Here is a 13,183-nt window from a genome sequence, read left to right on the forward strand (position 1 = left end):
CAGAGGAGGCTTCTCTGAGGTCAGTCGAAGCTGAGGGAGTTGGAGATGGAACACCAGGGTTTCAAGTCAATCACCTATTGGTTCTGAAGAGGCAGGACATGGTGGTACTATGTACCAGGCACAGTTCAAAATGTCCTGCCAGGGGAAGCCATTGTCCGTCTGACCCCATCTTAGACAATCCTGAATATCTTCCTAAAAGCTTATCCTTTTCTGCATCTTAACCACCTTGGCCTTTTCAACATATATTCCGTCTCCACCCATACCCGCTGTGACACACATGTTCAGCAACTTGGCTTCCGAGGGACGGCGGTGGTCCCCCTGTCCTTAGAAGTTTTTGAACCCCATTTGCCTTTCTGGGCCCTGTTCTGTCTCTAGTACTTGCCATTCGTATTCTTCACTAGTGCTCATGTGATCCTCTGTACCCTCCATGGGGCAACACGCTTTCGAACATGGTGTCCAAACTCCTTTCTGACACTTTCTTACCTTTTGGTGACCACTGACAACACTGTCACTTTCAGGACACAAAGTGGACCCCTTATCTGTTGAGTGCAATTAATACTGGCAGAGCTAAAAGAATAAAATTCCAAATTTTCTGCATTCTAAGACCAACTTATGGTAGGATGCACCACAATTTATTGACTGTTTTGAGCTCTTCCAAAAAACATTACCACATTAAATGCACCTATTGAAGATACATTCTGATTTTAGAAATATTAAAAATGTGAGATAAAGAACCTGCACCTTAGAATTTAGGGAATGCTACAGTTGAACAGTTCTGTTTTTCAGTTAACTATTCACATCAGTCAGTCTGCCCCATTCAGTAGCACTAGCCTTTCTTCGTTATTATTCTTTAATATAAATGTAAGCAAAATCAAACAAGAAAACTATTCATTGTCTTCAATACTATTCCCAGACTCTAGCTGCCTCTGGACATGAACCCTTCGGGCATTATTCTCATGGGTCTGAGCCCTTCTTATAGAGTAGTTTCCTCTTATCTGAGGTTTTACTTTCTGCAGTTTCAGTTACCTTTAGTCAACCATGCTCTGAAAATATTACACAGAAAATTCCAGAAATAAACAATTCATAAGTTTTAAATCACCTTTCTTACCGATCTTATAATACATTGTCATAATTACTCTATTTTAATTATTGGTATTCATTTCTTACTGTCTTAAATTATAAATTAAACTTTATCAGAGGTGTATGTTATGTGTAGAAAAAAAAAAAGCTTATATGGAGTTGATACTCTGTGTGGTTTTGGGCGGCCACTGGGGGTCTTGAATAGAACCTTCCTGCAGGTAAGGGTAGGACTACAGTTCATCTCTCCTCCAATGTTGAGCATGGGGGTGCACACCTGTACTCCTAGCAAATTGGAGGCTGAGGCAGGAGGATCACAAATTCCAGGCCAGCCTCAGCAATTTAGGAAGACCCTGTCTCAAAATAAAAAGCACTGGAGATGTAGCTCAGCCCAGTACCACAAACAAAACAAAACATCCACCCCTGAAAACTGACCAGCTTATTAGAACACTTCTTCAGCAATCATTTTGATGTTTTTTTTTCTTTTCTTCCTTGAAATCACTGATTTTACAAGAACATATATTTCAAGTCATCTTTCTCCTCTTGAGCTTTACTTCCCATGTCCTGCCCAGGAAATCGCATGTCCACATGATCTCAGACTTCACATCTGGTTAGTGAATGCAGTTGCCTTTTCTGGGCTATTACAGTTTCAAGGGTGCTGTGGTTACTTACTTTAAGTTGATTGTCACTTCTGCTTTGCTAACACATTCTTCTTAGCTGGTTAGAATCAGGCATAGAATTGTACTTCTTCAATAAGCAATTAGTTTAAATTTAAATATTGCCACCTTTATTTGATATTCACTTTCCAGCAGAACAATACTGTCAGTTGATGATGGCAGATCAATTGATGTTCTCCACTACCCTCCCATGCCAATAATTTTGTCATTTTTACTTGAAAAGCATTATTGATGCTGCCATAACAGGATCACAAGGCACGCTAGGACGAGTTGACAATATGGCCGATGGAGAAAGGGTGTGAGTCAAGACCAGGGTAGGGGTACTCCCAGGGCTGGGCTGTGAATACGGAAGCTGGCGTGGATTAGGGAAGCCAGGCTGTGCAAGATCTGGTGTCCCATACCAAGGTAAAATTCAGAAAGCTATTAATACCAAGCAGTCCAGACTTACTCCAGCAGCAGGTTATCCATGAAGGGTAAGGGACCTGTGTCCCATGGTTTAAAGCCATCACTGCAAGCATGTGGGTAATAGAATACAGTCCCCTGGGGAAGAGGACTGGTCAGAGCTGAGCTAAACACGACATCAGAGTCATGGTAAAAGCAAGCTAGGGACCAGGATAGGGCTCCACTTGTCAGGATAGATCGGATGCAAGGCACAATGGCCAAAAAGGAGTGTGAGTCATGTTAAGTCCAGAATTGGGCAAACATGGGTGGAAAACATAGTAGGAGGGACCTACAGGTGTCCAAGTCTCACAGCTGACGTGACAGGAAGGAAGAAAGGTGGTAGGAGCTCTTATCCTTGATGCTTTTCTCCTAGTTAGAACTGACCTTTCAGGGCTGAGGTTGTGACTCAGTAGTAGAGCGCTTGCCTAGTATGTATGAGGCACTGGGTTCAATTCTTAACACCACATGTAAATAAAATAAAGGTCCATCAACAACTAAAAACAATATTTAAAAAAAAAAAAAATAGAACTGGCCTTCAGTGTTGGCAGGCTGGGGAGTCAGACCTGTAGCTGGAGCTTCTTAAAATAATCCAGCTGCTGGTTGCTAGGGAAGTCAACTGGCCTGGTGCCTTTATCCTGGGACAATGTCACTTCTGCTATTATTTTCACCCAAATGTTTTCTACCAGGTGTCAAACCTCAGGTTTGTGGGTTTCCATATGTATCCATGACTTCATTACTGAGAAGGTCACACTGCCCCACCTCTCATTGTGTTTTCTGTGTGAACAAGTGATATATCCTCATATTGCTATAATACAACAATAGCTAGGATTTATGGATTGCTGATCATGTCCCAGGTATCATGACGGCTAATTTACATGTTACCTTATTTAATTCCCACAATCTCCTTCAAAGGTAGTTATTGTTACCCTCATTTTAAAAAGAGGAAACTGAAGCTTATATGATTTATATAATCAGCCCAAGTTCACACAGCTGGGATGCAAAAGAGCTCAGATTTAAACTTAGCTTTTTCTGACTGCCTATCTGCTGCTTCGAAAGTCTACATTTATACAGTGACATGCCCAAACCATTCTCAATAAATTTATAAGCCACTAGGTTGTTTATCTACCTACTTACCTCTCAGGGACCTAACCTCTTAAACTCCACATTACCTTGAATTGCCCTATGCAAGAAGTAGATCATTAATACACACTGAATGTTAAGATTTGGATGTGAGGTGTCCCCCAAAAGCTCACGTGTAAGACATTGCAAGAAGGTTCAGAGGAGAAATGATTGGGTAGTGAGGATCTTAACCCAATCAGTGAATTAATCCTCGGTGAGGATTAACTGAGTAGTAACTGAAGTGGTAGGGTGTGGTTGGAGGAGGTGGGAATTAGGGCGTGGCTTTGGGTAGATATTTGTTCCTGGTGAGTGGAGAGTCTCTCTGCTTCCTGATCACCATGATATGAGCTGCTTCTCTCTGCCACCCTCTCCCCCACTCTCCCACCATGATGTTCAGCCTCACCTCGAGCCTTGAGGAATGGCCTTCTGTGGACTAAGACCTCTGAAACCATGAGCCCTCAGATAAACTTTTCCTCCTCTATGGTTGTGCTGGTCAGATCCTTTTAGTCAGAGCAGTCAAAAAGCCAACTAAAACACTGAATGAATTAATGTAGTTCAAAATGTGATTAACTGCATCACTCTGCTCTCTCTGGATTTGGCTGTTTATAAAGCCAACTAGTAAGAATTCTTCATTTTGTTCTATATGAAATCATGAGTTGCTTAATGATGGGAACACATTCTGAGAAATGTGTCCTTAGGTAATTTTGTTGTTTTGCAAACATCCAGAGTGTACATACATCTAGGCTAAATGGCATATGCATGTGTGTGTGTAGACACACAGGTGTATACGTGCTTGTGTATATGCACACAGGTAGGTAAACTATCCTATTGCTTCTAGGGCCATGATAGACAAAAGAAAAAAGACTAAATCAAGCACGAGGAAAAAGATGTATGAGACTGATGCTAGTATAATTTTACTAATAAGCAAAGGAATACGCTTGAAAATAATAGTATAATAAATACATAAACTGGTAATGTAATTATTTATCATTATCAAGTATTGGTACTTGATAATTGCATGTGCTGTATTTGTATCTGACTGGCAGTATAGTATGTCTGTTTACACCAACATCCATGTTCTGATGTCTACAACATCACTAGGTGACAGGAATTTTTTAGTTCTGTTAGTATCTGATAGGATCACCATTGTGTACGCAGTCTATTGTTGAGCAAAATGTCGTTTTGTGGTGCAAGGCTGAACCATGAACATGCACATTACCAGGAAGGGAAGGAGCAAGGCATTCAATGAATACTGAACTGAAGAGATGTACTTTATTACCAGATTGAGTCAGATGTAGATAAATATGTTTCTATGTTCAAGTAAATTTGAGAGTTTAAAATAAAGACAGATATATACATATATACACACACAACAAGTTATTTTCTTTAGAAGTTTGAATCTGAGTATCATTCTCATGATATAATCTTCATGTTTATCTATACCACAGGTTGCCAAAACACTGCCCGCAGGTCAAGTCCAACTCATGCCCTGTTTTTGTGTGGCCTGTGAGCTGAGGATAGTTTTCACATTTTTAAAATGGTTGGAAAAAAAATACTTCATAGCATGGGGAAATTATGTGAAATTCATTCTTCAGTGTACATCAATAAAGTTTTACTGGAACACAGTAAATGGCTCTCCCATTTACTTATTACTATGGCTACTTTGTCACTACAGTGGCAGAATGGAGTAATTGAGAAAGACTGCATGGCCAGGAAAGTCTAAAATACTTCCTGTCTGGTCCTTCATAGAAAAAGTTTGCTGTCCTCTGGTCTAACTAAATAACACAGGATGTCACAGCATTTTTAGTATCGCTTAAAGTACAGCTATTATTTTAGCTTCTAAAATTTCTAATTCAAGGATACTTTGTTGTAGATTTCCATGTTCTCACAACCAAGTCAACCTTTTTCTCTGTGATATTCTCTACAGCTTCTGCTGACAGCAGCCCAACACCTTTATGCAGAGACAATAACAGACTGAGAAGCTGGTGGCTTCTGTAAGAGGTTCTTACAGAACTTAGGGCAGAGAAATGGATTTCCCAGATTCCATCAACTGATTCAGGGTGGTGTGATGGGATCAGATAGACGAGGGAAAGCAAATAGCTCTTTTGTCATCACCCAGGACCTAAATAAAGATAAAAAATGACTCAGATTGACCAGGCACAGGTACTACCCATCAAAATATTCTTGGAAGGCAACAACATGGTACTGTGAATGTCCCATCCGGTGCCAGCTTCAGAGCAAACAAAGTGTGCAGGATTCCCTATTGCCTAAGATCAAGTTTAATCTGTGGTAAACTTCAAGGGAATCTGTTTTTTTTTTTTTTTTTTTTTTTTTTTTTTTTCTGCTGGTGCTAGGGACTGAACTCAGGGCCTTTGTGCTTGCTAGGCAAGCACTCTACCAACCAATTATATCCCCAGTCCAAACTCTAGTCTTAATGTATGTCTACCTTTCTCTCTGAGTATCTATTTCTTTCCAAAAATTAACAAAAATTTACTGATCATCTATCGTGTGATGTACAGGGCAAGGCATATAAGGGATACAAAAATAAGCTCTGGAAGCTTGGAGTTTATAACAGAAATAAGTTGTGATGCTCCTTCTTGACCTTCATCAGTGTATAACAAGTTGATCCACCTTAACACTTGGCTTCTGCAGCCTGACGTCTCCTAGTTTTATTTCTTGGGTTTCTGGTTTTTGGTCTCCAGTGCCAGATCTTTCTTTGCTATTCATGATCAGGGCTTAGTCCTGGTGCCACTTTTCTTTTGATTCTATCTGCCCTCCCTAGGCAATCTTCTCCCAAATTCACACATCCAGTAACTCTTCTGAGCTCTAGAACCATATCTACAAGTCTGCAGTGGACATCTCCACTTAGACAAAACTTTTGATTTTCTCCTGCAATTCTGTGATTGACCCAGGACTCTTGCTAACAGACACTTCTGCTCATGTGTCCATCCTGGAAGAATTCTTAAGTCCACTGTGACAGTATCTCCTTCCCCCTCATCCACCATCCCCAATCAGTCATTAAGTTCTTTAAAACAATTGTTTGGCTCTGATCATTTGTTCCTATGCATGCCACTGCCTTTACCTGGGTAACCATCTCTCACACAAATCACTGAAGTGCCCTTCCAACCAGTCTTTCTACAACTGCTCCTGCCCTGCTATATTTGACCCTCCCATAGTTAATGTGTTTCTGACCAAAATGTATAAAACTTCTTTCAAAAAGATAGACAATGTTAGCCAACTACACATGTTGTTTTTAACTTTTTTACCTGGTAATGTGTTGTGAAGATATTTTCACATCAATATACCTAGAACTGCCTCACAAATTTTAATAGCTGCGTACCTTTCACTTGTATAGCTCTACTATCATTTATTTAACTGCTTCTCTATTGATGGCTGTTTTCAGTGATTATAAATAATGCTTTACTGAAGGTTCTAGAAGAGTCATCCTTCAAAATATGTATGAGCCTATTTATTGGATAAATACATAAAAGTAGAATTGCTAAGTCCAAGGCTATGCATTTGAAACTATGATAAATATTTCCAGGTTGCCCTCCACAGAGGTTGTACCAACTTTTCCTCTACTGACTATATAAGAATGTGCCTGCCTCTCAGGCTGGCCAGCCAAGTATGTTATTAAATGTTGGGATTTTTGTCAACCTAATATATAAAAAATATGTTTCAACGCAGTTGTGTGTGCATAACTATGGTTATGAGAAAAGGTTTTTTTAAAAATATTTTTTTAGTTGTGGATAGACCATTATTTTGTTTATTTATTTATATGTGGAAAGGTGGGTGTTTTTACATATTTTTCAGATCATTCTGAATTTCCTTGACTGAAATCTGTTTATCGTACCTTTGGCCCAATTCCAGAATTTTTAATAGTTTTCTATTAGTTGATGGGAATGCTTTGATCTAATTTAATTTCCCATCAGATATCCTGGTATTTTTAAAAAGTTACGATTTTTCCATTTTTAATTCCAATAATGACAACGAGTAGATTTTTTTTTTTGTTTTATTTTTCTCTTTTCCTCAGTTTTCATGTCCAGTCCATGAGGAATTCAGGTCAACTTATCTGCAAAGCATTTCTGTCTCTACTGCTCCCACTCTGATGCAGACCATCATTATCTATTATCAGTGGGTAACTCCATTATCAATGGGTAATTACCATTATCAATGGGTAACTCCACTTTGAGGAGTCCAAACATGGAGCTTATGAATCGATCTATGACTTCCTGAAATGACTTGATGAGACCACCATATTGTTCACCCACATTGCTTCATCTCATTTTCCTAACAGCTTAGTGAGGCCTGTACTATTACTCACCATAAAGTGAAGTTCAGAGAACATGAACGTCCAGGTCTCTTCTGAAATCTTAAAAGCCTAGAAATTCATTGTCACTGGCCACCCCTCAACACACCAGACTGTTTCTTGATGGTTTTAATTTCTATTGATATGTTCTCTTCCTTTCCTTCTATAAACATTTAGTGGACATTTTAAGTACCTACTCTGTGTCAGGAATCCTCATGGGGCTTAAATTTTAAAGGAATCCTCAATCTTAATTAATAAAAACAAATGATAATAAAATTTCAGCAATAAAGTCCTATTTTTGTGAAAAAAAAAATGCATTGGATGGTTGGAAAGGTGGATGGAGAAGGGTACTTCAGGCAGAAGTGGCCATCAAGGGCCACTCTGAGTAGGTAACATGTAAACAAAGATCAGAAGGACCCAAAGGATATTCCAGGAAGAGTAAGTCCTTTGAAACAAGAGCAAATTCAGCGTGTTTGAGGGATAGAAAAAAGGCTGGTGTACTGGAGTCAGGGAGAGTGGTGAGGGATGAGGTTGCAGAGGTGGTCTCAGATGCCACGCAGGCCAGGACAGGAGTCTGGACTTTATTTCAGGTGCAATCAGAAGATACAGAAGGATTCTAAGAAGAGAAGTGAAATGATCTGATTTATGTTTTATGATGAATGATTTATGTCTCTAGCTGTGCTGTGAAGAATGGGGACAAGGGTAGAAGCAGGAAAACCATTTAGAAAGCTGTTACAAGAGCACCAAAGGGAGATAATGGTGGTCTGCATCAGGGTGGGCACAGTAGAGACAGAAATGCTTTGCAGATAAGTTGACCTGTATTCCTCATGGACTGGACATGAAAACTGAGGAAAAGAGAAAAATAAAACAAAAAAAAAAATCTACTCGTTGTCTAGCTTGAGCAATTGGTGAATGATGAAACCAGGTAATTTGAAGAAGGCTAAAAGATTCTGGAATTCCATATTATTTCCCTTTTTCCCCTAGATAGCATGAACGTCACAGACTATGAGGTTTAAAAGCTCTCTCCCCAATATCTTTATTTTCCTTCCCTACTTGCCCTTTCGTCCTTCTTATCTGTGAGAACTTCCTCTCGCTACTTCCTCTGCTCTCATCCATTCCTCAACCCACAGCAATCTGGTTATTATCCCCCCTTAACCAATATACTTCTTGCCAAACACACCAATGACCTCCTTGTGCTAAATCCAAGACTCTTTCAGTCTTCATTTCTCTTGACCCTCTCTAGCATTTAATACTGTTGGTATTTCCTTCCTTGGCTTCCTAAGCTCCCCTTGTTCCTGGTCCTGCTCTCTGGCATATGTTAGACAAGTACTTTACCACTGAGCTACATCCCCAGCCTGTTTTATTTCCAGACACAGTCTCCCTAAGTTGCCCCGGTTGACCTCAAACTTGCTATCCTCCTGCCTCAGCCTCCCAGGGAACTGGGATTACAGGTGTGCCTCACCATGCCCGGCTCTTTCCTACACTTTCAAATCTTGGCATTTTCATAGGGTTCCATAGCAGGTCCTCTTATTTTCTTTCACGATCCTTTCTGTCTTGGTGATTTCATCTACTTCCATGAACTACAGTTATTCTGGTGACTCCCCCATAGATCTCTCTCCTGAGTTCTAGACCAATCTGTTCAATTATGTAGTAGACAGCTTCACTTTGACATCCCATGGACACTTCAAATGCAACATGTTTAAAATTAATTACCTTCCTTCCTCAGCCTGCTTTTCCTCATAAGGTCCCCAGCTTGATGAATGATACCACTACTCTCCCATTTGCCTAAGCCATGAATCTCTCCCTATTCTTTAATCCTGCAGATATAATCAACAATCAAATTCCCCTGATTCTATGCCTAGAATATTTATTGAATCCTTTGCTTCTTTCCATCTTCATTCTTGCTGCCTTAGCTTAGATGACCATCTTTTTTTCCCCTTGGTGCTAAAATAACCTCCTAACTAGTCTCCCTGCTCACAGTGTTACTAATAAATTCTGCAAACTGGAGTGCTCTTCTTAAAATGGACATGGGATCACTTCACTATGCTCCTTAAAATTAATTAATGGCTTTCCATTGGCTTCAGGATAAGGTCAAATGTTCTAGGAAGACAAACAAAATCTTTCACATTACAAAACCGTGCTGATCTTTCTGGATGCATCCTTCAGGACTTCTACCATGCATTGGTACAATGTGTTCATAGAGAACCTTTTACCTGCTGGGCACGGTCCTTTGCCTTCGACTCTTTGGGCACACCTTTTCACTTCAAGGTCTTTATATACGAGCACTTTCTTTGCCTGGAACACCTTCCCTCTGACTTGCCCAGTTGTCGGCTCACTTCCACTCGTCCTTCAGTACTCCTCTCAAGATTCATCTTTTGAGCTTGGGTACCTTCCTATGAGCCCCCCTGAAGATGCCATCTCCCCTCAAACTCATCTGCCTCCTCATTATACTATAAGCTCCTGCAGGGCAGGGACTGTGGTCTTATTCATCTTGTGTTCCCAAGGCCCATCCCAGTGCCTGACACACAGCAGGCACTCAATAATGAATAGATAAAGTAGCAGAGTTGGGTTTCAAAGTCAGGACTTTTCTTTCTGCCACAAATCTCACATTTCTTCGTGCCATTTCTTTATATCTTAGATCTGAAAATTCTAAAATTTGAACTACCTATGTTTTTGCCTCTCACAAATTAAAATATAGGCAAAAAGTTCCATGAGGATTCAGCTAGTTATTTCTTATATAGCTCTTCCTCTGTCATTCCACCACTTTACTCCTCAAAGTACTCTGGCTTCACTACTCCTAAAATAATGAAAAGGCCTTTTTCTATGCTTTGTACTTCTTACCCTGTTGCTTCCACAACACGACCAGGCAAGGAGAGAGTAAATACCTCAGGAGCAAGGTACCTTCTATTTGTCTGGCAATGACACTGAAGCCTGATGGATCAGCAGGAAATCATTCCTATAATCATTTACCCCAGGGTCTCTATGGATAGATATTAAAAATTCAGGGCTAAAATTTAACATTGCAAAATGCAGCCAAAATTGAAATTATATAGTGAGTTCAAAGAATTTTCTAAATGCGAAGAAACTTAGAGGTCTGAAGTCTAGCACTCTTGGTTATGCTGCCATGAGGAAGCCGACACTTGAAGACCTAGAGAGGCTAGCCCAAGTTCATCTAGTTTGTAGAAGTGAAAGCAAGTTTCTCAGCTTTGAGTGGACGATCTTTTCTCAATGCCACATAAAACTTTCTCAAGGGGCTTTCAAAATAAATCTGTCGCACCAGAACCTAGGTATTTGCACAGTCCTATGTTTATGATATTGCCTTTGCGACAGCCTTGTTATAAAGAGGAAGGAACTGGGGGGAAACCTGCCCCCAAAACAAGGTTATCTTTTCCGGGGACATAGGGGAATTGGTAAAAGAGGTGATCAGTACACAAAGCGATGAGGTTTCCTATTGGTAGTGCAGTCCTATAATCACACTTTGTTCTGTGAGTGCCACAGAGCTAACCCTAACTTATTTGTCCTTCCTGGGGCCTGGATTCCATTCAGTTCTATGCCTTATTTAGTCAGAATGATTTCCCCAGCTTCCATGTGTATTTTTTTGTGCTTCATTTTAGAAATATCATATTTAAATCTGTTCTCTGAGTTGTTTTAGTTCCAATGCAGAGGACTGAAGATTCTGGGTAAAAGAAATAAAGATGACGGATTTTCTAGGCTTTACATTTCAAGAATGGATTTCTCAAATGACTAATAAAGTAGACTGGCAGTCTACCTTATTCCTCAAATGATGACGTTTTCCATGGGAATTAGCACTTAATTTGGATAATGTGTTTTCAACGGAAAGCAGAGGTTTCTTTCCAAGAGGACCAGTTTGATAATGTTTCACCAGCTAGTGCTTTGCGACCAAATATAAACCAGTTCTGAGAAACAGGAAGTGAACCTGACTGGTCTAGTCTGAGTGTCCCTGGCAGTGACGCAAATACAGAAATCAAATTAGGAAAACAAGATATGTGGGTGTGAGGCAATCGATAATAATCCAGGATGCTACAACATAGCAAGAAAGTCTTTAACCAAATGCCATTCATTTTAATAACACCCTGAGCAGTTTGATTTCCACCTAACACGCTGGTGATTAGAGAGCGGGATGAGCTGGAGTTCCCTAGCAACCGCATGTGCTTTTGAGACAGTCATTAGCCTTTCAGTTAATCCCGTCAACCCCTTACTTCTAAATGTATGACTGACATTTAAAAAAAAATTATGTTTCAGAAAATGCTTTCTGAAATTTCTAGAAATGAAATGGAAAAGAATACTAGTAATTATAAAAATAAAATAGTTGTCCTGAGAATTGTATTCAGGAGAAAGAAGTAATGTACCTCTGTGCCCAGCCTGGTCCTACATTTCACTGCTGTCAGTGCTAGGTTTCTGAATCCCCTAGGGGTAAAAGGGCAGCGGAGACGAAATCCTTCAGCTTTTAAGGCTGTCTCCTCCTGCACCATGGAGCAGTATTGCAACCTCTCTCAGAAGCTCAGTTCTGAAGGTGGGGTGAGCCAGGGGTGTGCTGTTTGCAGTTTGCGATGAAGAGGCTGATGGGGAGGGGGGCTGGGTGGAAGGAATGTAACACATTTTCTTTCTCCTTTAAACCCAATGAATTACCCTGGTCGAAGAAGCCTGGGGAAGGAGGGTGGTGAGGGGAGTGAAGCTCTTTTCCTATTGATTGTTTAATTGCACCAGAGGTTGTTTGTCCAGGGCCATTGGCCAAGAGCATTATTTTCGTGGCTAAAGTGAGCTTGGGCAGGTTTCCCATCCCCTTCCCTAGTTTTCAACAAGACAACCCAGAAAGCGCAGCAAGGCTAGAGGAATCCATGGGGTACGTTTGCTTTTGCTACTCAGCTGGACCCTAAAGCGCCAGGGCTGACGGGATGTTTCTCCAACCCTGAATCATTGCCTCCAGCTCAGTCCTGAGTTCGGGATGCACAACTCCACCCTCTGTGTAGCCTGGGTCAACCGAGGGGCGTTATTCCAAGAGTATTATTGCTGCGCTGGGCTGGCCATCCTTATTATGGCCTGGGTCCCTTTCAGCTAAACACTGGGCTCCTTCAGTTGGGCCGAGCTGCCTCCAGATGCTCCCGCCGCCCCACCTAACCCCACTGCGCGCTCCCTTCCCGAGGCGACCACCTGCGCCGCCCGACTTACCCTCGGCCCCGCGGGGAGGGCCCCTCGGGGTAGCGGGGTAGCGGAGCCCTCCCTGCTCCCGGGCGGCTCTGGGGGAGCTCGGTGTTTGCCTCCAGCCCTTCGCTACCGGAGGATCAGGTTCCTCCCCTCCTCCCACTCCAGCTCCGGCCGCCGCCGCCGCCTCCTTCTTGCATGACACAGCAGAACCGCAGCTGCTGCAGCAAGTCCAAACCATCCGCCCAGGAAGCGCCGCAACCGGGACTCGGGAGGGGCGGAGGGGGCGAGGCAGGGGCCCCAGCCCGGGGGGTCCTCCTGGCCCCACTTTGCACCATGCACTAGGCCAGGGGCACGCGAACAAAATACAGCTCAAGCTGACCAGGCCGAGCCGGGG

The 13,183-nt window shown here is 41.7% G+C and overlaps 1 protein-coding gene across 1 annotated transcript in view; it reads right to left on the reverse strand.

Moving 5' to 3' along the window:
• The window catches only part of Mkln1 (muskelin 1), a 319,704-nt gene extending 306,740 nt beyond the window's left edge, over positions 1–12,964 (reverse strand). The window contains exon 1 of the mRNA XM_047562794.1: positions 12,814–12,964. The gene's annotated coding sequence lies outside the window, so the exon portion shown is untranslated. The remainder of the gene's footprint in view (positions 1–12,813) is intronic.
• Positions 12,965–13,183: the final 219 nt, after the last annotated feature.

This window comes from Sciurus carolinensis, chromosome 8, assembly GCF_902686445.1.
Source record: "Sciurus carolinensis chromosome 8, mSciCar1.2, whole genome shotgun sequence".
NCBI lineage: Eukaryota > Metazoa > Chordata > Mammalia > Rodentia > Sciuridae > Sciurus > Sciurus carolinensis.